General features: G+C 46.5%; 2 protein-coding genes across 2 annotated transcripts in view; both read right to left on the bottom strand.

Moving 5' to 3' along the window:
* LOC137359981 (uncharacterized) overlaps nt 1-24887 on the bottom strand; it is a 214492-nt gene that overhangs the window by 83541 nt on the left and 106064 nt on the right. The gene's annotated exons all lie outside the window — the stretch shown is intronic.
* LOC137359976 (apolipoprotein A-IV-like) overlaps nt 24044-24887 on the bottom strand; it is a 72609-nt gene continuing 71765 nt past the window's right edge. Inside the window, exon 7 of the mRNA XM_068025567.1 lies at nt 24044-24283. The gene's annotated coding sequence lies outside the window, so the exon portion shown is untranslated. The remainder of the gene's footprint in view (nt 24284-24887) is intronic.

The following is a 24887-nucleotide window of genomic DNA, read 5'->3' as shown; positions in this document are numbered from 1 at the left end:
CCCTCGTGTTTGCCATCATCATCCGAGGAAAAAGACTCTCACTATCCACCCTATCTAACCCTCTGATTATCTTGTATGTCTCTATTAAGTCACCTCTCCTCCTCCTTCTCTCTAACGAAAACAACCTCAAGTCCCTCAGCCTTTCCTCGTAAGACCTTCCTTCCATACCAGGCAACATCCTAGTAAATCTCCTCTGCACCCTTTCCAAAGCTTCAACATCCTTCCTATAATGCGGTGACCAGAACTGCACGCAATACTCAAGGTGCGGCCTCACCAGAGTTTTGTACAGCTGCATCATGACCTCGTGGCTCCGAAACTCGATCCCCCTACTAATAAAAGCTAACACACCATATGCCTTCTTAACAGCCCTATTAACCTGGGTGGCAACTTTCAGGGATTTATGTACCTGGACACCAAGATCTCTCTGCTCATCTACACTACCAAGAATCTTCCCATTAGCCCAGTACTCTGCATTGCTGTTACTCCTTCCAAAGTGAATCACCTCACACTTCTCCACATTAAACTCCATTTGCCATCTCTCAGCCCAGCTCTGCAGCCTATCTATGTCCCTCTGTACCCTACAACACCCTTCGGCACTATCCACAACTCCACCGACCTTCGTGTCATCCGCAAATTTACTAACCCACCCTTCTACACCCTCATCCAGGTCATTTATAAAAATGACAAACAGCAGTGGCCCCAAAACAGAACCTTGCGGTACACCACTAGTAACTAAACTCCAGGATGAACATTTGCCATCAACCACCACCCTCTGTCTTCTTTCAGCTAGCCAATTTCTGATCCAAAGCTCTAAATCACCTTCAACCCCATACTTCCGTATTTTCTGCAATAGCCTACCGTGGGGAACCTTATCAAACGCCTTACTGAAATCCATATACACCACATCCACGGCTTTACCCTCATCCACCTGTTTGGTCACCTTCTCGAAAAACTCAATAAGGTTTGTGAGGCATGACCTACCTTTCACAAAACTGTGCTGACTATCGCAAATGAACTTATTCTTTTCAAGATGATTATAAATCCTGTCTCTTATAACCTTTTCCAACATTTTACCCACAACCGAAGTAAGGCTCACAGGTCTATAATTACCAGGGCTGTCTCTACTCCCCTTCTTGAACAAGGGGACAACATTTGCTATCCTCCAGTCCTCCGGCACTACTCCTGTCGACAATGACGACATAAAGATCAACAACAACGGCTCTGCAATCTCCTCCCTGGCTTCCCAGAGAATCCTAGGATAAATCCCATCTGGCCCAGGGGACTTATCTATTTTCACTCTTTCCAAAATTGCTAACACCTCCTCCTTGTGAATCTCAATCCCATCTAGCCTAGTAGGCTGTATCTCAGTAATCTCCTCGACAACATTTTCTTTCTCTACTGTAAATACTGACGAAAAATATTCATTTAACGCTTCCCCTATCTCCTCTGATTCCGCACACAACTTCCCACTACTATCCTTGATTGGCCCTGTTCTAACTCTTATCATTCTTTTATTCCTGATATACCTATAGAAAGCCTTAGGGTTTTCTTTGATCCTATCCGCCAATGACTTCTCATGTCCTCTCCTTGCTCTTCTTAGCCCTCCCTTGAGATCCTTCCTGGCTAGCTTGTAACTCTCAAGCGCCCTAACTGAGCCTTCACGTCTCATCCTAACATAAGCCGCCCTCTTCCTCTTGACAAGCGCTTCAACTTCTTGAGTAAACCACGGCTCCCTCGCTCGACAACTTCCTCCCTGCCTGACAGGTACATACTTATCAAGGACACGCAGTAGCTGCTCCTTGAATAAGCTCCACATTTCGTTTGTGCCCATCCCCTGCAGTTTCCTTCCCCATCCTACACATCCTAAATCTTGCCTAATCGCGTCATAATTTCCTTTCCCCCAGCTATAATTCTTGCCCTGCAATATATACCTGTCCCTGCCCATCGCTAAGGTAAACCTAACCGAATTGTGATCACTATCGCCAAAGTGCTCACCTACATCTAAATCGAACACCTGGTCGGGTTCATTACCCAGTACCAAATCCAATGTGGCAACGCCCCTGGTTGGCCTGTCTACATACTGTGTCAGAAAACCCTCCTGCACACACTGGACAAAAACAGACCCATCTAAAGTACTCGAACTATAGTATTTCCAGTCAATATTTGGAAAGTTAAAGTCCCCCATAACCACTACCCTGTTACTCTCGCTCCTGTCGAGAATCATCTTCGCTATCCTTGCCTCTACATCTCTGGAACTATTCGGAGGTCTATAGAAAACTCCCAACAGGGTGACCTCTCCTCTCCTGTTTCTAACCTCGGCCCATACTACCTCAGTAGACGAGTCCTCAAACGTCCTTTCTGCCGCTGTAATACTTTCCTTGATTAACAATGCCACACCCCCCCTTCTTTTACCCTCTTCTCTGTTCTTACTGAAACATCTAAATCCCGGAACCTGCAACATCCATTCCTGCCCCTGCTCTACCCATGTCTCTGAAATGGCCACAACATCAGGATCCCAGGTACCAACCCATGCTGCAAGCTCACCCACCTTATTCCGGATGCTCCTGGCGTTGAAGTAGACACACTTTAAACCAAGTTCTTGCTTGCCAGTGCCCTCTTGCGTCCCTGTAACCTTATCCCCTACCTCACTACTCTCAACAGCCTGTACACTGGAACTACAATTTAGGTTCCCATTCCCCTGCTGATTTAGTTTAAACCCCCCCGAAGAGCACTAACAAATCTCCTCCCCAGGATATTGGTACCCCTCTGGTTCAGGTGAAGACCATCCTGTTTGTAGAGGTCCCACCTACCCCAGAAAGAGCCCCAATTATCCAGGAAACCAAAACCCTCCCTCCTACACCATCCCTGCAGCCACGTGTTCAACTCCTCTCTCTCCCTATTCCTCTCTTCGCTAGCACGTGGCACGGGTAACAACCCAGAGATGACAACTCTGGTTGTTCTCGCTCTAAGCTTCCACCCTAGCTCCCTGAATTTCTGCCTTAAATCCCCATCTCTCTTCCTACCTATGTCGTTGGTGCCTATGTGGACCACGACTTGGGGCTGCTCCCCCTCCCCCTTAAGGATCCCAAAAACACGATCAGAGACATCACGTACCCTGGCACCTGGGAGGCAACACACCAACCGTGAGTCTCTCTCGTTCCCACAGAACCTCCTATCTGTTCCCCTAACTATGGAGTCCCCAATGACTAATGCTCTGCTCCTCTTCCCCCTTCCCTTCTGAGCAACAGGGACAGACTCTGTGCCAGATACCTGTACCCCATTGCTTACCCCTGGTAAGTCGTCCCCCGCAACAGTATCCAAAACGGTATACCTGTTGTTGAGGGAAACGGCCACAGGGGATCCCTGCACTGCCTGCTGGTTCCCTTTCCTTCCCCTGACGGTAACCCATCTACCTACTTCTTTTACCTGAGGTGTGACTGCCTCCCTATAACTCCTGTCAATAATCCCCTCCGCCTCCCGAATGATCCGAAGTTCATCCAGCTCCAGCTCCAGTTCCCTAACGCGGTCTGCGAGGACCTTCTCCTTTGTTATCTCTTGTCCCACCCCCGCTTTACTTGCTTATAATCTTTCACATTTCTAATATTTGCCAGTTCTGAAGAAGGGTCACTGACCCGAAACGTTAACTCTGCTTCTCTCTCCACAGATGCTGCCAGACCTGCTGAGTATTTCTCGCATTTCTTGTTTTTATTTGGGATACATCTCATCTGGGCCTGGGGGTTTATCCACTTTTAAGCCCGCTAAAACAGCTAATACTTCCTCCCTTTCAATGCTAATATGTTCAAGTATATCACAATCCCCCCTCCCTGATCTCGACACCTACATCGTCCTTTCCCAAAGTGAACACAGATGAAAAGTAATCATTTAAAACCTCACCTATGTCCTCTGGCTCCACACACAAATTGCCACTTTGGTCCCTAATGGGTCCTACTCTTTCCCTAGTTATCCTCTTGCCCTTAATATACTTATAAAATGTCTTAGCATTTTCCTTTATCCAGCCCACCAGTGTTTTTTCATGTCCGCTCTTCGCTCTCCTAATTACTTTTTTAAAGTACCCCCCTACACTTTCTATACTCCTCTAGGGCCTCTGCTGTTTTCAGCCCTCCGAATCTGCCGTAAGCCTCCTTTTATTTCCTTATCCAATCCTCTATATCCCTTGACATCTAGGGTTCCCTTGTTAGTCCTATCCTTCACCTTTACGGGAACATGTTGGCCCTAAACTCTCACTATTTCCTTTTTGAATGGCTTCCACTGGTCTGATGTAGACTTTCCCACAAGTAGCTGCTCCCAGTCCACTTTGGCCAGATCCTATTTTATCATATTGAAATCGGCCTTCCCCCAATTCAGTACCTTTATTTCTGGTCCATCTTTGTCCTTTTCCATAACTACCTTAAATCTTACAGAGATATGGTCATTAGCCCTGAAATGTTCCCCCACTGACACTTCTACCACTTGTCCAGCTTTATTCCCTAGGATTAGGTCCAGTACCGCTCCTCCTCTTGTAGGACTTTCTACATACTGGCTCAAAAAGCTCTCCTGTATGCATTTTAAGAATTCCGCCCCCTTTAAGCCTTTTGCACTAAGACTATCCGAGTTGATATTAGGAAAGTTGAAATCCCCTACTATTATTACCCTATTATTTTTACACCTCTCTGAGATTTGCCTACATATCTGCTCCCCTATCTTTCCAGGACTGTTTGGAGGCCTGTAGTAAACTCCCAGCCAGGTGATTGCCCCCTTTTTGTTTTTAATTTCTACCCATATGGCCTCATTTGAGGAATCTTCTAAGATATTATCCCTCCTTACTGCAGTAAGTGGATCCTTGATCAACAGTGCAATGTTACCTCCTGTTTTACCCCCTCCCCTTCATGTCTGAAGATTCTATACCCTGGAATATTGAGTTGCCAGTCCTGCCCCTCCCTCAACCATGTCTCTGTGATAGCAATAATATCATATTCCCATGTGTTAATCAACTCCCTCAATTCATCTGCCTTATTAATAAGACTCCTTGCGTTAAAATAGATGCAATCCAACCTTGCATTTTTCACTTGTGCCTTAACAGGTCTATTTGCTCTGCCTTCCAGACTGACTAATTTTCTCTTCTATATTTGGCTGTGCATCACCCCCTACTGTACCTCCATTCTGTATCCCATTCCCCTGACAAATTAGTTTAAATCCCTCCCCGAACAGCACTAGCAAACCTCCCAGCAAGGATGTTGGTCCCGTTCCAGTTCAGGTGCAACCCGTCCAACTTGTACAGGTCCCACCTTTGCCAGAAACAGACCCAGTGATCCAGGAAACTAAAGCCCTCCCTCCTGCACCATCTCCACAGCCATGCATTCATCTGCTCTATCCTCCTATTCCTATACTCACGAGTATGAAGCACCGGGAGTAATCCAGAGATTACAACCTTAGAGGTCCTGCTTTTTAATCTGCTACCTAGCTCCCTAAATTCTTGTTGCAGGACCTCATCCCTCTTTCTACCTCTGTCATTGGTACCAATGTGAACCACGACCTCTGACTGTTCACCCTCCCCCTTCAGAATGTCCTGCAGCCACTCTGTAACATCCTTAACCTTAGCACCAGGGAGGCAACATACCATCCTGGAGTCACGTTTGTGGCCACAGAAACACCTATCTGTACCCCTTAGGATAGAATCCCCTAACACTATAGCTCTCCCACAGACTTGGCTCTTGCTGCATTCCCCTGAGAAGCTATCTCCCCCAACAGTATCCAAAGCAGAAAATCTGTTAGAGAGGGAGATGGACCCAGGGGACTCCTGTAATACCTGCATACTTCTTCTACTCTGCCTGGTGGTTACCCATTCCTTTTCTGTCTGAGCAGTCTTTACCCGTGGTGTGACCCCCTCCCTGTACGTGCTATCCACGATGATCTCAGCCTCGCGGATGCTCCACAGTGTCCCCAGATCTGCTCCAGATCCGAAACTCGGAATTTGCGTAGCTGCAGCTGGAGACACTTGCTGTACACGTGTTCACCCTGGACACTGGAAGTGTCGCTGATTTTCCACATTACACAGGAGGAGCACTCCACACTGCCGAGCTGCCCTGCCATGACTTACCCTTAATTTACTCCCTTAAATCACCCAAAAATTAGATTATTTACACACGGGACCTTGATTCCCTAAAAAAACTACCTACTTTATTAAAAAAAAACTGTAGGCCTTTCCCTTTACCTTTAGTTACTTACCCAGCTATTTAGAGTTATTCCCAAACAGCAGTTACTCACCAACCAATCACCTTGCAGCTTTCCTATGATGTCACTGTTGACTTTTTCTTCTTTTTTTCGAAACTCCGCACGCCTGGACTGCTCTCCGCTCCGCTCCGCTCCGCTCCCGGAAGGTAGGTAAATGAGAGAGCTCTGATGAAGGGTCACTGACCTGAAACGTTAACTCTGCTTCTCTCTCCACAGATGCTGCCAGACCTGCTGAGTATTTCCAGCATTATCTGTTCTTATTTCAGATTTCCAGCATCTGCAGTATTTTGCTTTTATTACAACAGAAATGAGACTTAACATCTACATAATCTAAACTCCTGATGCTTGCAGCTGAGGTGGAGACAGGCGGCCGACCATAGAACCATACAAAAACTACAGCAGAGACGGAGGCCATTCAGCCCATCGTGTCAGCGCTGGCAGAAACTAGCCGCCAATTTTAATCCCACCTTCCAGCACCTGGTCCGTAGTCTTGCAGGTTACAGCACTTCAGGTGCAGATCCAGGTACCTTTTAAATGAGTTGAGGGTTTCTGTCTCCACCACCGATCCAGGCAGTGAATTCCAGACACCCACCACCCTCTGGGTGAAATTTTGTTTCCTCATGTCCTCTCTAATCCTTCTACCAATCATCTTAAACCTGTGCCCCCTGGTAATTGACTTCTCCACTAGGGGAAACAGGTCCTTCCTGTCTACTCTATCTAGGCCCCTCATAATTTTGTACTCCTCGATGAAGCTACCCCAATCCAATCTTTCCTCGTTGCTGCAACATTCAAGCCCTGGTAATATTTTTGTAAATCTCCTCTGTACTCTCTCCAGTGCAATTATGTCCTTCCTATAATGTGGTGACCAGAACTGTACACAATACGCCAACTGTGGTCTAACCAGTTCCAGCATTACATCCCTGCTTTTGAATTCTATACCTCGGCCAATAGAGGAAAGCATTCCATATGCCATCTTCACCACTCTATCTATCTATCCTGCCACCTTCAGGGACCTGTGGACATGCACTCCAAGGTCTCTCACTTCTTCTACCCCTCTCAATATCCTCCCGTTTATTGTGTATTCTCTCGCTTTGTTTGCCCTCCCCAAATGCATTACCTCACACATTTCTGGATTGAATTCCATTGGCCACTTTCCTGCCCACTCAACCAAACCATTGATATCATTCTGGAGTCGACAGCTATCCTCTTCACTATCCACTACACGGCCAATTTTTGTGTCATCAGCATATTTCCCAATCATGCCTCCCACATTTAAGTCCAAATCGTTAATATATATCACAATCAGCAAGGGACGCAACACTGAGCCCGGTGGAACACCACTAAAACTGCTTTCCATTCGCAAAAACATCCATTGACTACTACCCTTTGTTTCCTGTCACTGAGCCAATTTTGGATCCAACCTACCACATTCCCCTGTATCCCATGGGCTTTTATTTTACTGACCAGTCTGCCATGTGGGACCTTGTCAAATGCCTTACCAAAATCCATGTAGACCACATCCACTGCACTACCCTCATCAATCCTTCTTGTTACTTCCTCAAAAAACTCAATCAAGTTAGTGAGACACAACCTTCCCTTAACAAATCCATGCTGACAATCCCTGATTAATCTGTGCCTTTCTAAGTGACAGGTTATTCTATCTCTCAGAATTGATTCTACCAATTTACCCACCACCAAGGTCAGACTGACCGACTTATAATTATTTGGCCTATTCCTCACACCCTTTTTAGACAGTGGTATAATGTCCACAGACCTCCAATCCTCTGACACCTCATCCGTATTCAGTGAGAATTTGAAGATGATCCTCAGCGCATCCACTATTTCCTCCCTGGCTTCCTTTAACAACCTGGGATGCAATCCATCCGGATCTGGATCTGTCAATTTATCCACTTTCAAGGATGTCAGATCCTCTAGTACTTCCTCTCTTATTATGCTTTATCATATCTAATAATAGTCCTCTTTAACTACAATGTCTGCATCAACCCTCTCCTTTGTGAAGCCAGAGACAAAAACTCATTAAGAACCCCACCCATGTCTTCTGCATCCAAACATAAGTTGCCTTGTACATCTCTGATAGGCCCTACCCTTTCCTTAGTTATCCTCATGCTCTTAATGTACTGATAAAACATCTTTGGGTTTTCCTTGATTTTACCTGCCAATAATTTTTCATGTCCTCACGGTGCTTTTCCAATTTTCTTTTTTATTTCACTCCTGCACTTTCTATACTCCTCTAAAGCTTTCTTTTTCTGCTTCAACTTATCCTGTGTGCTTCTAGATAACCAGGGGGCTCTAGATTTGGCAGTACCACCCTTTAACTTTGTGGGGACATGTCTACACTGTGTCGAATCTTGCTTTTGAATGCCTCCCACTGGTTTGCCACTGATTTTCCTTCAAGTAGCTGTATCCTCATGGAACTGGTCTTTAACTTCAGGTGAGGAGCAGAGTGTTGGAGCATAGATGCTGAGTAGGTGTACTGGACCAGAGGTGGTGAGCAGTCGGATGGACAGTATGCATTCCGAGCCATTTGAGGGTGGCTCTATCAAGCTGAGCAAGGAGTTTCTGATGTCGAAGCCCACTCTATGCTGTCTTGGTTCTTCAGGATCCCTGCCCTGCCAGAAGAAGGTGTAGTCTTGCTCTCTTAGAGATCCGCTCGCGGGGAGGCGAGTCTCCTGAAGTGCTGCAATGTCCACATTGAATCTACTGAGCTCGTTGTTAATGATGGCGGTCTTCTGAGAGTCGTTGATTTGTGTAAGGTCTTCCAACAGGCCAGGACACATAGTTCTGACGCTCCAGCTTGCAAAACGAAGGCTGGTACCTTCTTTCCTTTTTTGTCATGCTGTTTGGAGCGGTGTTGCAGTCCAATTGTCGGGCAATGCCCCTGAGCTCCAAGCACCCATTGAAGCAGGTGGGCTGTGGCAGGACAGAACCTTACTGTCTGGGGGCTGTCCGGTTTGAGGTGGGCAGTAGCTGTCCAGTGAGATGCAATGACCTCTCCCACCGAGAAAGGCAACCCGTGGTGCCCAATCTCTGCGCCAATTCAGCTGGACTTATAACCCATAACTGCTGCCTTCTGTGTTGATTTGGTCGCTGTGAGGCGACTATGGAGTGACCTCTCCATGGTGCATGCCTGGGAGGATGTATGGAGGTTGTGAGTTGCCCAAGCGTCAAAACCCCCCTCTCGGCTTTCCTGGTGGGGTCCAAAGGAGTGCAGAGCACGACGTTTGGCACCGGTATGGCTGCAGGAACTGCTGGAAACATGCCAAAGGTGACACATGACCGCCTTCGGGGTTACGCTCCGCATTTTCTGTTTGGGTTTACTCCCTTAGCCTTGGTATCTCCCGAGACGCCCACAAGGCAGTGGGGTTATTAGCTCTTATCCCTGAGCAGGGGCCCTAACAAGTAAACTGTGCGATTTCATGGAGGGAGAGGGAAGGGGGGAGGGTGTACGAAGGGGGAGGGGGTGCGAGGGGCAAGTGGAGACATGGATGGCCGGTGGGTCTGAAGTTAAAGACCAGTTCTACGAGGAACTCCATAATATCATTTGTAGCTTTCCTAATACCGAATATTTGTTCCTGCTGGGGGACTTTAACGCCAGGGTTGGGGCCGACCGTGACTCATGGCCCTCCTGCCTTGGGCGCTATGGCGTTGGAAGGATGAATGAGAATGGACACAGACTGCTTGAGTTGTGTACCTATCATAACCTCTGCATCACCAACTCGTTCTTTCACACTAAACCCTGTCACCAGGTTTCTTGGAGGCACCCAAGATCACGTCATTGGCACCAGCTGGACCTCATCGTCACAAGGCGAGCCTCTTTAAACAGCGTTCAAATCACACGCAGCTTCCACAGTGCGGACTGTGACACCGACCACTCCCTGGTGTGCAGCAAGGTTAGACTCAAACCAAAGAAGCTACATCACTCCAAGCAGAAGGGCCACCCGCGCATCAACACTAACAGAATTTCTTATCCACAGCTGTTACATAAGTTTCTAAATTCACTTGAAAAAGCCCTTCAAAACACTCCTACAGGGGATGCAGAGACCAAGTGGGCCCACATCAGAGACGCCATCTATGACTCAGCAATGACCACCTATGGCAAACGTGTGAAGCAGAATGCAGACTGGTTTCAATCTCACTTTGAGGAGCTGGAACCTGTCATAGCCGCTAAGCGCATTGCACTGTTGAACTACAAGAAAGCCCCCAGCAAGTTAACATTCATAGCACTTAAAGCAGCCAGAAGTGCTGCACAAAGAACAGCCAGGCGCTGCACAAATGACTACTGACAACATCTATTCAGTCATATTCAGCTGGCCTCCAACCCTGGAAACATCAGAGGAATGTATGATGGCATTAAGAAAGCTTTTGGGCCAACCATCAAGAAGATCGCCCCCCCTCCCTCAAATCTAAATCAGGGGAAACGATCACTGACCAACGCAAGCAAATGGACCGCTGGGTGGAGCACTACCTAGAACTGGACTCCAGGGAGAATGTTGTCACTGAGACCGCCCAGTCTCTGCCAGTCATGGATGAGCGGGACGTACAGCCAACATTGACATGCTGTTCTCCCTTCACCAGCTACAGGAGAAATGCCGTGAACAACAGATACCCCTCTACGTTGCTTTCATTGATCTCACCAAAGCCTTTGACCTCGTCAGCAGACGTGGTCTCTTCAGACTACTAGAAAAGATCGGATGTCCACCAAAGCTACTAAGTATCATCACCTCATTCCATGACAATATGAAAGGCACAATTCAACATAGCGGCGCCTCATCAGACCCCTTTCCTATCCTGAGTGGCGTGAAACAGGGCTGTGTTTTCGCACCTACACTGTTTGGGGTTGTCTTCTCCCTGCTGCTCTCACATGCGTTCAAGTCTTCAGAAGAAGGAATTTTCCTTCACATAAGATCAGGGGGCAGGTTGTTCAACCTTGCCCGTCTAAGAGCGAAGACCAAAGTACGGAAAGTCCTCATCAGGGAACTCCTCTTTGCTGACGATGCTGCTTTAACATCTCACACTGAAGAGTGTCTGCAGAGTCTCATCGACAGGTTTGCGGCTGCCTGCAATGAATTTGGCCTAACCATCAGCCCCAAGAAAACGAACATCATGGGACAGGACGGCAGAAATGCTCCATCCATCAATTTTAGCGAATATTCCACTCTGGAAGTGGTTCAAGAGTTCACCAACTAGGCTCAACTATCACCAGTAACCTGTCTCTCGATGCAGAAATCAACAAGCGCATGGGAAAGGCTTCCACTGCTTTGTCCAGACTGGCCAAGAGAGTGTGGGAAAATGGCGCACTGACATGGAACACAAAAGTCCGAGTGTTTCAAGCCTGTGTCCTCAGTACCTTGCTCGACAGCAGCGAGGCCTGGACAACGTATGTCAGTCAAGAGCGATGTCTCAATTCATTCCATCTTCACTGCCTCCGGAGAATCCTTGGCATCAGGTGGCAGGATCGTATCTCCAACACAGAAGTCCTCGAGGTGGCCAACATCCCCAGCATATACACCCTACTGAGTCAGTGGCACATCAGATGGTTTGGCCATATGAGCCGCATGGAAGATGGCAGGATCCCCAAGGACACATTGTACAGCAAGCTCGCCACTGGTATCAGACCCACCAGCCGTCCATGTCTCCGCTATAAAGACGTCTGCAAACGCGACATGAAATCCTGTGACATTGATCACAAGTCGTGGGAGTCAGTTGCCAGTGATCGCCAGAGCTGGCAGACAGCCATAAAGGCGGGGCTAAAGAGAGGCGAGTCGAAGAGACTTAGCAGTTGGCAGGAAAAAAGACAGAAGCGCAAGGGGAGAGCCAACTGTGTAACAGCCCCGACAAACAATTTTATCTGCAGCATCTGTGGAAGAGTCTGTCACTCTAGAATTGGCCTTTATAGCCACTCCAGGCGCTGCTTCACAAACCACTGACCACATCTCGGTGCTAACCCATTGTCTCTCGAGACAAGGAGGCCAAAGAAGAAGAAGAAGAGCTGTATCCAGTCCACTTTCGCCAATTCACCTCTCAGTTTCATAAACTTTGCCTTCCCCCCTTTTCGAACTTTTACTCTTGTTTTATCTTTGTCCTTTTCTCCGATTATGCTAAAGCGAACTGTATTATGGTCACTATCTCCAAAATGGTCACCCACTGCTACATCATCCGCTTGCCCAGCTTCATTACTGAAGACTAAATCTAGAATTGTGCCCCCTCTCGTTGGGCTTGTTACGTGCTGGCTAAAAAAGTTCTCTTGAACACAGTTCAAGAATTTTGTCCCCTCTCTGCCCTTCACACTGTTTGTATCCCAGTTGATATTGGGGTGTATGAAATCCACAACTATTATTGCCCTATAGTTTTTGCACTCAGAATGTGCCTACATATTTGTTTTTCTATCCCCCTCTCACTATTTGGGGGTCTATAGTACACTCCTAGTAGTGTGGCTGCCCCTTTTTTATTTCTGGACTCAACCCATATGGCCTCATTTAATGATTCATTTAGCATATCATCCCTCCTCAAAGCTGTTATTGATTCCTTGGTCAGTAATGCTACACCCTCTCCTTTTATATCCCCCCTCTATGCCGCCTGAAAACTCTATATCCAGGGATGTTGAGTTGCCATTTTTGTCCCTCTTTAAGCCAAGTTTCCGTTATAGCAATGATATCGTGTTGCCATGTGTCTATCTGTGCCCTCAGCTCATCGGCTTTATTTAATATACTCCTTACATTTAAATAAATACCCTTTAACACTGCCAAATTCCTGTGCTGCACACTTTTTAACCTTTGTTTCTTCTGTCTTTCAGAGTCACTCGCTAATTTTCTGCCTCCTGTTCCCTGCACTGAAATTGTCCAATCTAAGACTGTGCTCAGGTTCCCATCCCCTGCCAAACTCATTTAAACCATCCCCAACAGCACGAGCAAACCTTCCTGCAAGGATATTTGTCCCAGTCCTGTTCAGGTGCAGACCATCCGGTTTGTACAGGTCCCACCTTCCCCAGAACTGGTCCCAATGCCCCAGAAATCTGAAGCCCTCCCTCCTGCACCATCTCTCCAGCCACACATTCATCTGGTGTATTTTCCTATTCCTATACTCACTAGCATGTGGTTTTGGGAGTAATCTGTAGATAATACAACTGGGAACCTGGCTGAATATAGAAGGTTCAGAGGGGAAGTGAAAAATCAAATAAGAAAAAAGAGAGTATGAGAAGAGACTGGCAGCTAACATAAAAGGGAATACAAAAGTCTTCCACAGGTACATAAATAGCAAAAGGGTGGTAAAAGGAGGAGTGGGGCTGATTAGAGACCTGAAAGGGGATTTACGCAAGGAGGCAGAGAGCATGGCTGAGATACTAAATAAATACTTTGCATCTGTCTTTACCAAGGCAGAAGATGCTGCACAAAATCAAAGTGGAAGAGGAGGTAGTTGAGACACGAGATGGGATAAAAATTGATAAAGGAAAGGTATTATTTAGGCTGGCGGTACTTAAAGTTGATAAGTCACCAGGACCAGATGGGGAAACATTTCTTTACTCAGAGGGTTGTGAATCTTTGGAATTCTCTACCCCAGAGGGCTGAGGAAGCTCAGTCATTGAGTATGTTTAAAGCAGAGATTGACAGATTTCTAAATACCAATGACATGAGGAGATATGGGGATAGTGTGGGTAAAGGCATTGAAGTGGATGATCAGCCATGATCATATTGCATGGCAGGGCAGGCTCGATGGGCTGAATGGCCTACTCCTACCCCTATGTTCCTATGTTCCTAGATCATCCGATGATACTGAGGGAAGTAAGGGTGGAAATTGTGGAAGCACTGGTCATAATCTAACAATCCTTTTTAGATACAGGGGTGATGCCAGACGACTGAAGAATTGCAACTGTTCCACTCTTTTTCAAAAAGAGTATAAAACGCTGGTTCAGCCTCAACTGGAGTATTGTGTCCAATTCTGGGCACCACACTTTAGGAAGGATGTGAAGGCATTAGAGAGGGTGCAGAAAAAATTCATGACAATGTTTCCAGGGATCAGGAACTTCAATTCTGGATAGATTGAAGAAGTTGGGGCTGTTCTATTTGGAGAAAGAAGATTAGAAGGAGATTTGATAGATGTGTTCAAAATCATGAAGGGTCTAGAGAGAGTAGATAGAGAGAAACTGTTCCCATTGGTGGAGGATCCAGAACCCAGAGGATGCTGATTTAAGGTAATTGGCAAAAGAACAATGGCAGCATGAGGAAAAACATTTTCTTAACACAGTGAGTGGTTATGGTCTGGATTGCTCTGTCTGAGAGTGAGGTGGAGGCAAATCCAAATGAGGGCTTTCAAAAGGGAATTGGATAATTATCAGGTGAAAAATTTGCAGGGCGACAGGGGAAAACACAATGGAGTGGGACTAGGTGAGTTGTTCTTGCAGAGAGCCAGCACAGACACGATGGGCTGAATGGCCTCCTTCTGAGCTTTTTCTGATTCTCATCACGTTCACTGCCACTGACTGGATGGCAAACCCAAAGGAAAATACGAATGAACTGGCTGAGTTAAAGGCTACAGATGCACTAAATTTACCGCTGGCCTTCCTGCCGATATCAGACCCCCCAACCTGCCGATATCAGACCCCCCCCACCATGCCGAATTGAGACCCCCCCACCCTGCCGATATCAGACCTCCTCTACCCTGCCGATATCAGACCCCCCCCACCATGCCAAATTGAGACCCCCCACCCTGCCGATATCAGACCCCCCCCACCCTGCCGATATCAGACCCCCCCTACCCTGCCGATATTAGACCCCCCCCACCCTGCCGATATCAGACCCCCCACGCTGCCAATATCAGACGCCCCACCCTGCCGATATCAGAGAAATAATGTGAGGGAACTATGATGTTGTTGCGATTACAGAGACTTGGTTGAGGGAAGGACAGGATTGGCAGCTAAATGTTCCGGGATTTAGAAGCTTCAGGCGGGATAGAGGGGGATGTAAAAGGGGTGGAGGAGTTGCATTACTGGTTAAGGAGAATATCACAGCTGTACTGCGGGAGGACACCTCAGAGGGGCCGTGCAGCGAGGTAATATGGGTGGAGCTCAGGAATAGGAAGGGTGCAGTCACGATGTTGGGGGTTTTCTGCAAGCCTCCCAACAGCCAGCGGGAGGTAGAGGAGCAGATATGTAGACAGATTTTGGAAAGATGTAAAGGTAACAGGGTTGTGGTGGTGGGTGATTTTAACTTCCCCAATATTGACTGGGCCTCACTTAGTGCGAGAGGCTTGGATGGGGCAGAACTTGTGAGGAGCATCCAGGAGGGCTTCTTGAAACAATATGTAGATAGTCCAATGAGGGAAGGGGCCGTACTGGACCTGGTATTGGGGAATGAGCCCGGACAGGTAGTCGAAGTTTCAGTAGGGGAGAATTTCGGGAACAGTGACCAGAATTCCATAAGTTTTAAGGTACTTGTGGATAAGGATAAGAGTAGTCCTCGGGTGAAGGTGCTAAATTGGGGGAAGGCTAATTATAACAATATTAGGCAGAAACTGAAGAATTTAGATTGGGGGCGGCTGTTTGAGGGTAAATCAACATCTGACATGTGGGAGTCTTTCAAATGTCAGTTGATTAGAATCCAGGACCAGCATGTTCCAGTGAGGAAGAAGGATAAGTTCGGCAAGTTTTGGGAACCTTGGATAACGCGGGATATTGTGAGCCTCGTCAAAAAGAAAAAGGAAGCATTCGTAAGGGCTGGAAGGCTGGGAACATCCCCTCTAAACTTTGCCCCTCGCACCTTACTGTATACCTCCCACCTGCATTAGACCTTCCAAAATGCATTACCTCACATTTGTCCAGATTAAACTCCATCTGCCATTTCTCCGCCCAAGTCTCCAACCAATCTATATCCTGCTGTATCCTCTGACAATCCTCATCACTATCCGCAACTCCACCAACCTTTGTGTTGTTCGCAAACTTACTAATCAGTCCAGCTACATTTTCCTTCAAATCATTTATATATACTACAAACAGCAAAGGTCCCAGCACTAATCCCTGTGGAACACCACTAGTCACATCCCTCCATTCAGAAAAACACCCATCCACTGTTACCCTCTGTCTTCTATGACCGAGCCAGTTCTGTATCCATCTTGCCAGCTCACCTCTGATCCCGTGTGACTTCACCTATTGTACCAGTCTGCCATGAGGGACCTTGTCAAAGGCTTTACTAAAGTCCATATAGATAACATCCACCGCCCTTCCTTCATCAATCATCTTCGTCACTTCCTCAAAAAACTTAATCAAATTAGTGAGACACGACCTCCCCTTCACAAAACCATGCTGTCTCTCGCTAATAAATTTGTCTGTTTCCAAATGGGAGTAAATCCTGTCCCGAATAATCCTCTCTAATAAGTTCCCTACCACTGATGTAAAGCTCACCGGCCTATAATTTCCTGGATTATCCTTGCCACCCTTCTTAAACAGAGGAACAACATTGGCTATTCTCCAGTCCTCTGGGACCTCACCTGTAGCCAATGAGGATGCAAAGATTTCAGTCAAGGCCCCAGCAATTTCTTCCCTTGCCTCCCTCAGTATTCTGGGGTAGATCCCATCAGGCCCTGGGGACTTATCTACCTTAATGCTTTGCAAGACACCCAACACCTCCTCCTTTTTGATAATGAGATGACTGAGACTATCTGCACTCCCTTCCCCAGGCTCATCATCCACCAAGTCCTTCTCTTTGGTGAATACTGATGCAAAGTACTCGTTTAGCACCTCGCCCATTTCCTCTGGCTCCACACATAGATTCCTATCTCTGTCCTTGAGTGGGCCAACCCTTTCCCTGGTTACCCTCTTGCTGTTTATATACGTATAAAAAGCCTTGGGATTTTCCTTAATCCTGTTTGCCAATGACTTTTCATGACCCCTTTTAGCCCTCCTAACTCCTTGCTTAAGTTCCTTCCTACTGTCTTTATATTCCTCAAGTGCTTCATCTGTTCCTAGCCTTCCAGCCCTTACAAATGCTTCCTTTTTCTTTTTGACTAGGCTCACAATATCCCACGTTATCCAAGCTTCCCGAAACTTGCCAAACTTGTTTTTCTTCCTCACAGGAACATGCCGGTCCTGGATTCTAATCAGCTGATGTTTGAAAGACTCCCACATGTCAGATGTTGATTTCCCGTCAAACAGCCACCCCCAATCTAAATTCTTCACTTCCTGCCTAATATTGTTATAATTAGCCTTCCCCCAATTTAGCACCTTCACCCGAGGACTACTCTTATCCTTATCCACAAGTACCTTAAAACTTATGGAATTGTGGTCACTGTTCCCGAAATTCTCCCCTACTGAAACTTCGACCACCTGGCCTGGTTCATTCCCCAATACCAGGTCCAGTACGGCCCCATCCCTAGTTGGACTATCTACATACTGTTTCAAGAAGCCCTCCTGGATGCTCCTCACAAATTCTGCCCCATCAAAGCTCCTCGCACTAAGTGAGTCCCAGTCAATATTGGGGAAGTGAAAATCACCCACCACTACAACCCTGTTACCTTTACATCTTTCCAAAATCTGTCTACATATCTGCTCCTCTACCTCCCGCTGGCTGTTGGGAGGCCTGTAGTAAACCCCCAACATCGTGACTGCACCCTTCCTATTCCTGAGCTCCACCCATATTGCCTCGCTGCATGACCTCTCTGAGGTGTCCTCCCGCAGTACAGCTGTGATATTCTCCTTAACCAGTAATGCAACTCCCCCACCCCTCTATCCCGCCTGAAACTTCTAAAGCCTGGAACATTTAGCTGCCAATCCTGCCCTTCTCTCAACCAAGTCTCTGTAATAGCAACAACATCATATTTCCAAATACTAATCCAAGCTCTAAGTTCATCTGCCTTCCCTGTTATACTTCTCGCATTGAAACAAATGCACTTCAGACCACCAGTCCCGCTGTGCTCAGCAACATCTCCCTGCCTGCTCTTCCTCTTAGTCCTACTGGCCTTATTTACTATGTCCTCCTCATTTACTTCACTAGCTGTCCTGCTGCTCTGGTTCCCACCCCCCTGCCACACTAGTTTAAACCCTCCCGAGTGACGCTAGTAAACCTTGCAGCCAGGATATTAGTGCCCTTCCAGTTTCGATGCAACCCGTCCTTCTTGTACAGGTCCCATCTGTCCCTGAATAGATCCCAATGGTCCAGATATCTGAAACCCTCCCTTCTACACCAGCTGCTCTGCCACGTGTTTAGCTGCACTATCTTCCTATTTCTAGCCTCACTGGCACGTGGCACAGGGAGTAATCCAGAGATTACAACCCTAGAGGTCCTGTTTTTTAACTTATTACCTAACTCCCTAAACTCCCCCTGCAGGACCTCATCACTCTTCCTGCCTATGTCATTGGTACCGATGTGTACCACAACCTCTGGCTGTTCACCCTCCCCCTTCAGAATGCCCCCTGTCCGTTCAGAGATATCCTTGACCCTGGCACCAGGGAGGCAACATACCATCCTGGAGTCTCTTTCACGTCCACAGAAGCGCCTATCTGTGCCCCTGACTATAGAGTACCCTATAACTAATGCTCTTCTGCTCTTTGTCCCTCCCTGCTGAACAACAGTGCCAGCCGTGGTGCCACTGCTCTGGCTGCTGCTGTTGTTTTCCCCTGATAGGCCATTCCCCCCCAACAGTATCCAAAACGGTATACTTGTTAGAGAGGGGGATAGCCACAGGGATTCCTGCACTGACTGCCTGCCCCATCTATCGGTCACCTTGGGTGTAACCACTTCTCTAAAACTCCTGTCTATGACGCTTTCCGCCACCTGCATGCTCCTAAGTGTATCCAGTTGCCGCTCCAACCGATCCATGCGGTCTGTGAGGAGCTGCAACTGGGTACACTTCCTGCAGATGTAGTCGCCCGGAACGCTTGAAGCGTCACGGACTTCCCACATCTCACAGGTGAAGCACTTCACCCTTCTAACTGTCATTTCTATCACTAATTAGTTTATTGATATAAAATAAATAAGTACTTATTAAATCCTTACTAGTCCCCGGAAGTGCAGAAGGTGTTAGTTTAGGCAGGCATCAAGATCGGCGCAGGCTTGGAGGGCCGAATGGCCTGTTCCTGTGCTGTACTGTTCTTTGTCCTTTGTTCTTTTGAAAGAAGGATGTGATAAAAAGAGATGAAAGAAAAAGTTCAGTAAATTATTTTACTGTTTGAACTTTTTTAACACAACCTGTAATGTACCACAACAGAGCAGAACGAGCCTGTAATTTAATGCCATAGAATAGATAGAAAACTGTAATTTAATATAATACAGAAAGACAGACTTTAATGTAACATAATAGAGCAGAAAGTCTTAGAGGGATTTGAAATCATGGATGAGAATTTTAAAATCAAAACCTTGCTTGACTGGAAGCCAATGTAGGTCAGCGTGCAGAGGGTTGATCGGGGAACAGGACTTGGTTCGAATTAGGACACTGGCAGCAGAGCTTTGGATGACCCCAAGTTTATGAAAGTGGCAGGCCAGCCAGGAGTGGGTTAGAGTAAGCAGGTGTAGAGGTAACAAAGGCATAGATGAGGGTTTCAGCAGCAGATGAGCTGAGGCAGGGGCGGAATCAGGCGATGTTACGGTGGTGGAAATGGGTGGTCGTAGTGATGGCGCAGGTATGTGGTCAGAAGCTCATCTCAGGATCAAGTGTGACACCAAGATTGTGAATTGGTCTGCTTGAGGCCTGAGACAATTGCCAGGGAGAGTGATGGTGTTACAAGTTTCTGTACTCACTAATCACCCACTAAATACAGTGAAGAAGTTAGATTTAGATTAGAGATACAGCACTGAAACAGGCCCTTCGGCCCACCGAGTCTGTGCCGAACATCAACTACCCATTTATACTAATCCTACACTAATCCCATATTCCTACCAAACATCCCCACCTGTCCCTATATTTCCCTACCACCTACCTATACGAGTGACAATTTATAATGGCCAATTTACCTATCAACCTGCAAGTCTTTTGGCTTGTGGGAGGAAACCGGAGCACCCGGAGAAAACCCACGCAGACACAGGGAGAACTTGCAAACTCCACACAGAGTTCATGCATTCAGGTGTAACTGAATTTTTAGCAGTGTGATAAGTCTTAAGTGGTGATAAACAACCTCTCTGGCCCTGAAAATTTAATCTTGTAAGTGTGGAGTCTCATTCCTTCAGAATTTAATTAATGTTGGAGATTTTTTTAAATAATTTTTTTTTCACTTTTTTTCTGCTTCATTTATCTTTTTCTCTCTTAATCCCATCTTTCTTTGCCTCTCTTTATTTTGCTTTCGCCACATGAATTTATAATGAACTATAACTAAGTTATACCTCCTTGTTCTTACTAGTTTAAATTCAAACTCTCAGTGAGAACTCTTCAATCTGATTGGTTAAGACTTATGCTGTTCTTGCACTGCTCACATATATCACACGTCCTCCGCAGAGATCCCCAAATATCATAAGTTGTTGTTCAAAAGCCCATGAAAAGCCTCTGGCAGCTGTTAGCAGAATGAACAGTGAACACTCCTACTTTGCCACTGAGCCTAAAGTCCAGGCCATTAGAATAACACACTGTCATTTAACATAACAGAATAGAAAGACAACCTGTAATTGATTATAATACTGAAAGACACATTATGATTTCAAGTGATACAAAAATACAAAGTGATATATATAGTGCAACAGAAATATACAGTGAAATTCAACATAATACAACAGAATCCTTAAGGGGATTTTGGGATCCTTAAGGGGGAGGGGGAGCAGCCCCAAGTCGTGGTCCACATAGGCACCAACGACATAGGTAGGAAGAGAGATGGGGATTTAAGACAGAAATTCAGGGAGCTAGGGTGGAAGCTTAGAGCGAAAACAAACAGAGTTGTTATCTCTGGGTTGTTGCCCGTGCCACGTGACAGCGAAGCGAGGAATAGGGAGAGACAGGAGTTGAACACGTGGCTGCAGGGATGGTGCAGGAGGGAGGGTTTTGGTTTCCTGGATAATTGGGGCTCTTTCTGGGGTAGGTGGGACCTCTACAAACAGGATGGTCTTCACCTGAACCAGAGGGGTACCAATATCCTGGGGGGGAGATTTGCTAGTGCTCTTCGGGGGGGTTTAAACTAATTCAGCAGGGGAATGGGAACCTAAATTGTAGTGCCAGTGTACAGGATGTTGAGAGTAGTGAGGTCAGGGATATGGTTACAAGGACGCAAGAGGGCACTGGCAAGCAAGAACCTGGTTTAAAGTGTGTCTACTTCAACACCAGGAGCATCCGGAATAAGGTGGGTGAGCTTGCAGCATGGGTTGGTACCTGGGATCTCGATGTAGTGGCCATTTCGGAGACATGGGTAGAGCACGGGCAGGAATGGATGTTGCAGGTTCCGGGATTTAGATGTTCCAGTAAGAACAGAGAAGATGGTAAAAGAGGGGGGGGTGTGGCATTGTTAATCAAGGAGAGTATTACAGCGACAGAAAGGACGTTTGAGGACTCGTCTACAGAGGTAGTATGGGCCGAGGTTAGAAACAGGAGAGGTGAGGTCACCCTGTTGGGAGTTTTTTATAGACCTCCAAATAGTTCCAGAGATGTAGAGGAAAGGATAGCGAAGATGATTCTCGACAGGGGCGAGAGTAACAGGGTAGTTGTTATGGGGGACTTTAACTTTCCAAATATTGACTGGAAATACTATAGTTCGAGTACTTTAGATGGGTCAGTTTTTGTCCAGTGTGTGCAGGAACAACCAGGGGCGATGCCACATTGGATTTGGTACTGGGAAATGAACCCGGCCAGGTGTTAGATTTAGATGTAGGTGAGCACTTTGGTGATAGTGATCACAATTCAGTTAGGTTTACCTTAGCGATGGACAGGGACAGGTATATACCGCAGGGCAAAAATTATAGCTGGGGGAAAGGAAATTATGATGCGATTAGGCAAGATTTAGGATGTGTAGGATGGGGAAGGAAACTGCAGGGGATGGGAACAATCGAAATGTGGAGCTTATTCAAGGAGCAGCTACTGCGTGTCCTTGATAAGTATGTACCTGTGAGGCAGGGAGGAAGTTGTCGAGCGAGGGAGCCGTGGTTTACTAAAGAAGTTGAAGCGCTTGTCAAGAGGAAGAAGAAGGCTTATGTTAGGATGAGACGTGAAGGCTCAGTTAGGGCGCTTGAGAGCTACAAGCTAGCCAGGAAGGACCTAAAGGGAGAACTAAGAAGAGCGAGGAGAGGACACGAGAAGTCATTGGTGGATCGGATCAGGGAAAACCCTAAGGCTTTCTATAGGTATATCAGGAATAAAAGAATGACTAGAGTTAGATTAGGGCCAATCAAGGATAGTAGTGGGAAGTTGTGTGTGGAATCAGAGGAGATAGGGGAAGTGTTAAATGAATATTTTGCGTCAGTATTTACAGTAGAGAAAGAAAATGTTGCTGAGGAGAATACTGAGATTCAGGCTACTAGGCTAGATGGGATTGAGGTTCACAAGGAGGAGGTGTTAGCAATCTTGGAAAGTGTGAAAATAGATAAGTCCCCTGGGCCAGATGGAATTTATCCTAGGATTCTCTGGGAAGCTAGGGAGGAGATTGCAGAGCCTTTGTCCTTGATCTTTATGTCGTCATTGTCGACAGGAATAGTGCCGGAAGACTGGAGGATAGCAAATGTTGTCCCCTTGTTCAAGAAGGGGAGTAAAGACAGCCCTGGTAATTATAGACCTGTGAGCCTTACTTCGGTTGTGGGTAAAATGTTGGAAAAGGTTATAAAAGACAGGATTTATAATCATCTTGAAAAGAATAAGTACATTAGAGATAGTTAGCACAGTTTTGTGACGGGTAGTTCGTGCCTCACAAACCTTATTGTGTTTTTCGAGAAGGTGACCAAACAGGTGGATGAGGGTAAAGCAGTGGATGTGGTGTATATGGATTTCAGTAAGGCGTTTGATAAGGTTCCCCACGGTAGGCTATTGCAGAAAATACAGAAGTATGGGGTTGAAGGTGATTTAGAGCTTTGGATCAGAAATTGGCTAGCTGAAAGAAGACAGAGGATGGTGGTTGATGGCAAATGTTCATCCTGGAGTTTAGTTACTAGTGGTGTACCGCAAGGATCTGTTTTGGGGCCACTGCTGTTTGTCATTTTTATAAATGACCTGGAAGAGGGTGTAGAAGGGTGGGTTAGTAAATTTGCAGATGACACTAAGGTCGGTGGAGTTGTGGATAGTGCCGAAGGATGTTGTAGGGTACAGAGGGACATAGATAGGCTGCAGAGCTGGGCTGAGAGATGGCAAATGGAGTTTAATGCGGAAAAGTGCGAGGTGATTCACTTTGGAAGGAGTAACAGGAATGCAGAGTACTGGGCTAATGGGAAGATTCTTGGTAGTGTAGATGAACAGAGAGATCTTGGTGTCCAGGTGCATAAATCCCTGAAGGTTGCTACCCAGGTTAATAGGGCTGTTAAGAAGGCATATGGTGTGTTAGCTTTTATTAGTAGGGGGATCGAGTTTCGGAGCCACGAGGTCATGCTGCAGCTGTACAAAACTCTGGTGAGACCGCACCTGGAGTATTGCGTGCAGTTCTGGTCACCGCATTATAGGAAGGATGTGGAAGCTATGGAAAGGGTGCAGAGGAGATTTACTAGGATGTTGCCTGGTATGGAGGGAAGGTCTTACGAGGAAAGGCTGAGGGACTTGAGGTTGTTTTCGTTGGAGAGAAGGAGGAGGAGAGGTGACTTAATAGAGACATATAAGATAATCAGAGGGTTAGATAGGGTGGATAGTGAGCGTCTTTTTCCTCGGATGGTGATGGCAAACACGAGGGGACATAGCTTCAAGTTGAGGGGTGATAGATATAGGACAGATGTGAGAGGTAGTTTCTTTACTCAGAGAGTAGTAGGGGCGTGGAACGCCCTGCCTGCAACAGTAGTAGACTCGCCAACTTTAAGGGCATTTAAGTGGTCATTGGATAGACATATGGATGAAAATGGAATAGTGTAGGTCAGATGGTTTCACAGGTCGGTGCAACATCGAGGGCCGAAGGGCCTGTACTGCGCTGTAATGTTCTAATTCTAATTCTAACACAACTCTATTGAAAGAACACAAAGATAGACTGTAATTTAACACAACAGAACAGAAATACACTGGTATTGATCAGAATATTACAGAAATCCTCAATGTAATTTATCACATTACACAAACTGTAATATAACAGAATAGGACAGAAAGACACACTGTAATAACAACTTATATTTATATTTATATAGCACCTTTAACTTAATAAAAAGCCCCGAGGTACTTCACAGGAACGTTATAAAACAAGGTATGACACCGAGCCACAAGGTCAGGTGACCAAAAGATTGGTCAAAGAGGTAGGTTTTAAGGAGTGTCTTCAAGGAGGAAAGTGAGGTAGCGAGGTGGAGAGATTTACGGAGGGAATTCCAGAGCTTGGGGCCGAGGTAACTGAAGGAGCGGCCACCAATGGTGGAGTGATTAAAATCAGGGATGGTCAAGAGGCCAGAATTGGAGCAGCGCAGTCTCAGAGCATTGAGAGGTTGGAGGAGATTACAGAGATAGGGAGGGGCAAGAACATGGAGGGATTTGAAAACAAGGATGAGAATTTTAAATAAAAGATGTTGCTTGACTAGGAGCCAATGTAAGTCAGTGAGCACAGGGGGTGACAGGGGAATGGG

Source organism: Heterodontus francisci, unplaced genomic scaffold (assembly GCF_036365525.1).
Source record: "Heterodontus francisci isolate sHetFra1 unplaced genomic scaffold, sHetFra1.hap1 HAP1_SCAFFOLD_410, whole genome shotgun sequence".
Classification (NCBI taxonomy): domain Eukaryota; kingdom Metazoa; phylum Chordata; class Chondrichthyes; order Heterodontiformes; family Heterodontidae; genus Heterodontus; species Heterodontus francisci.
This window is presented reverse-complemented; position numbering and strand designations above follow the sequence as displayed.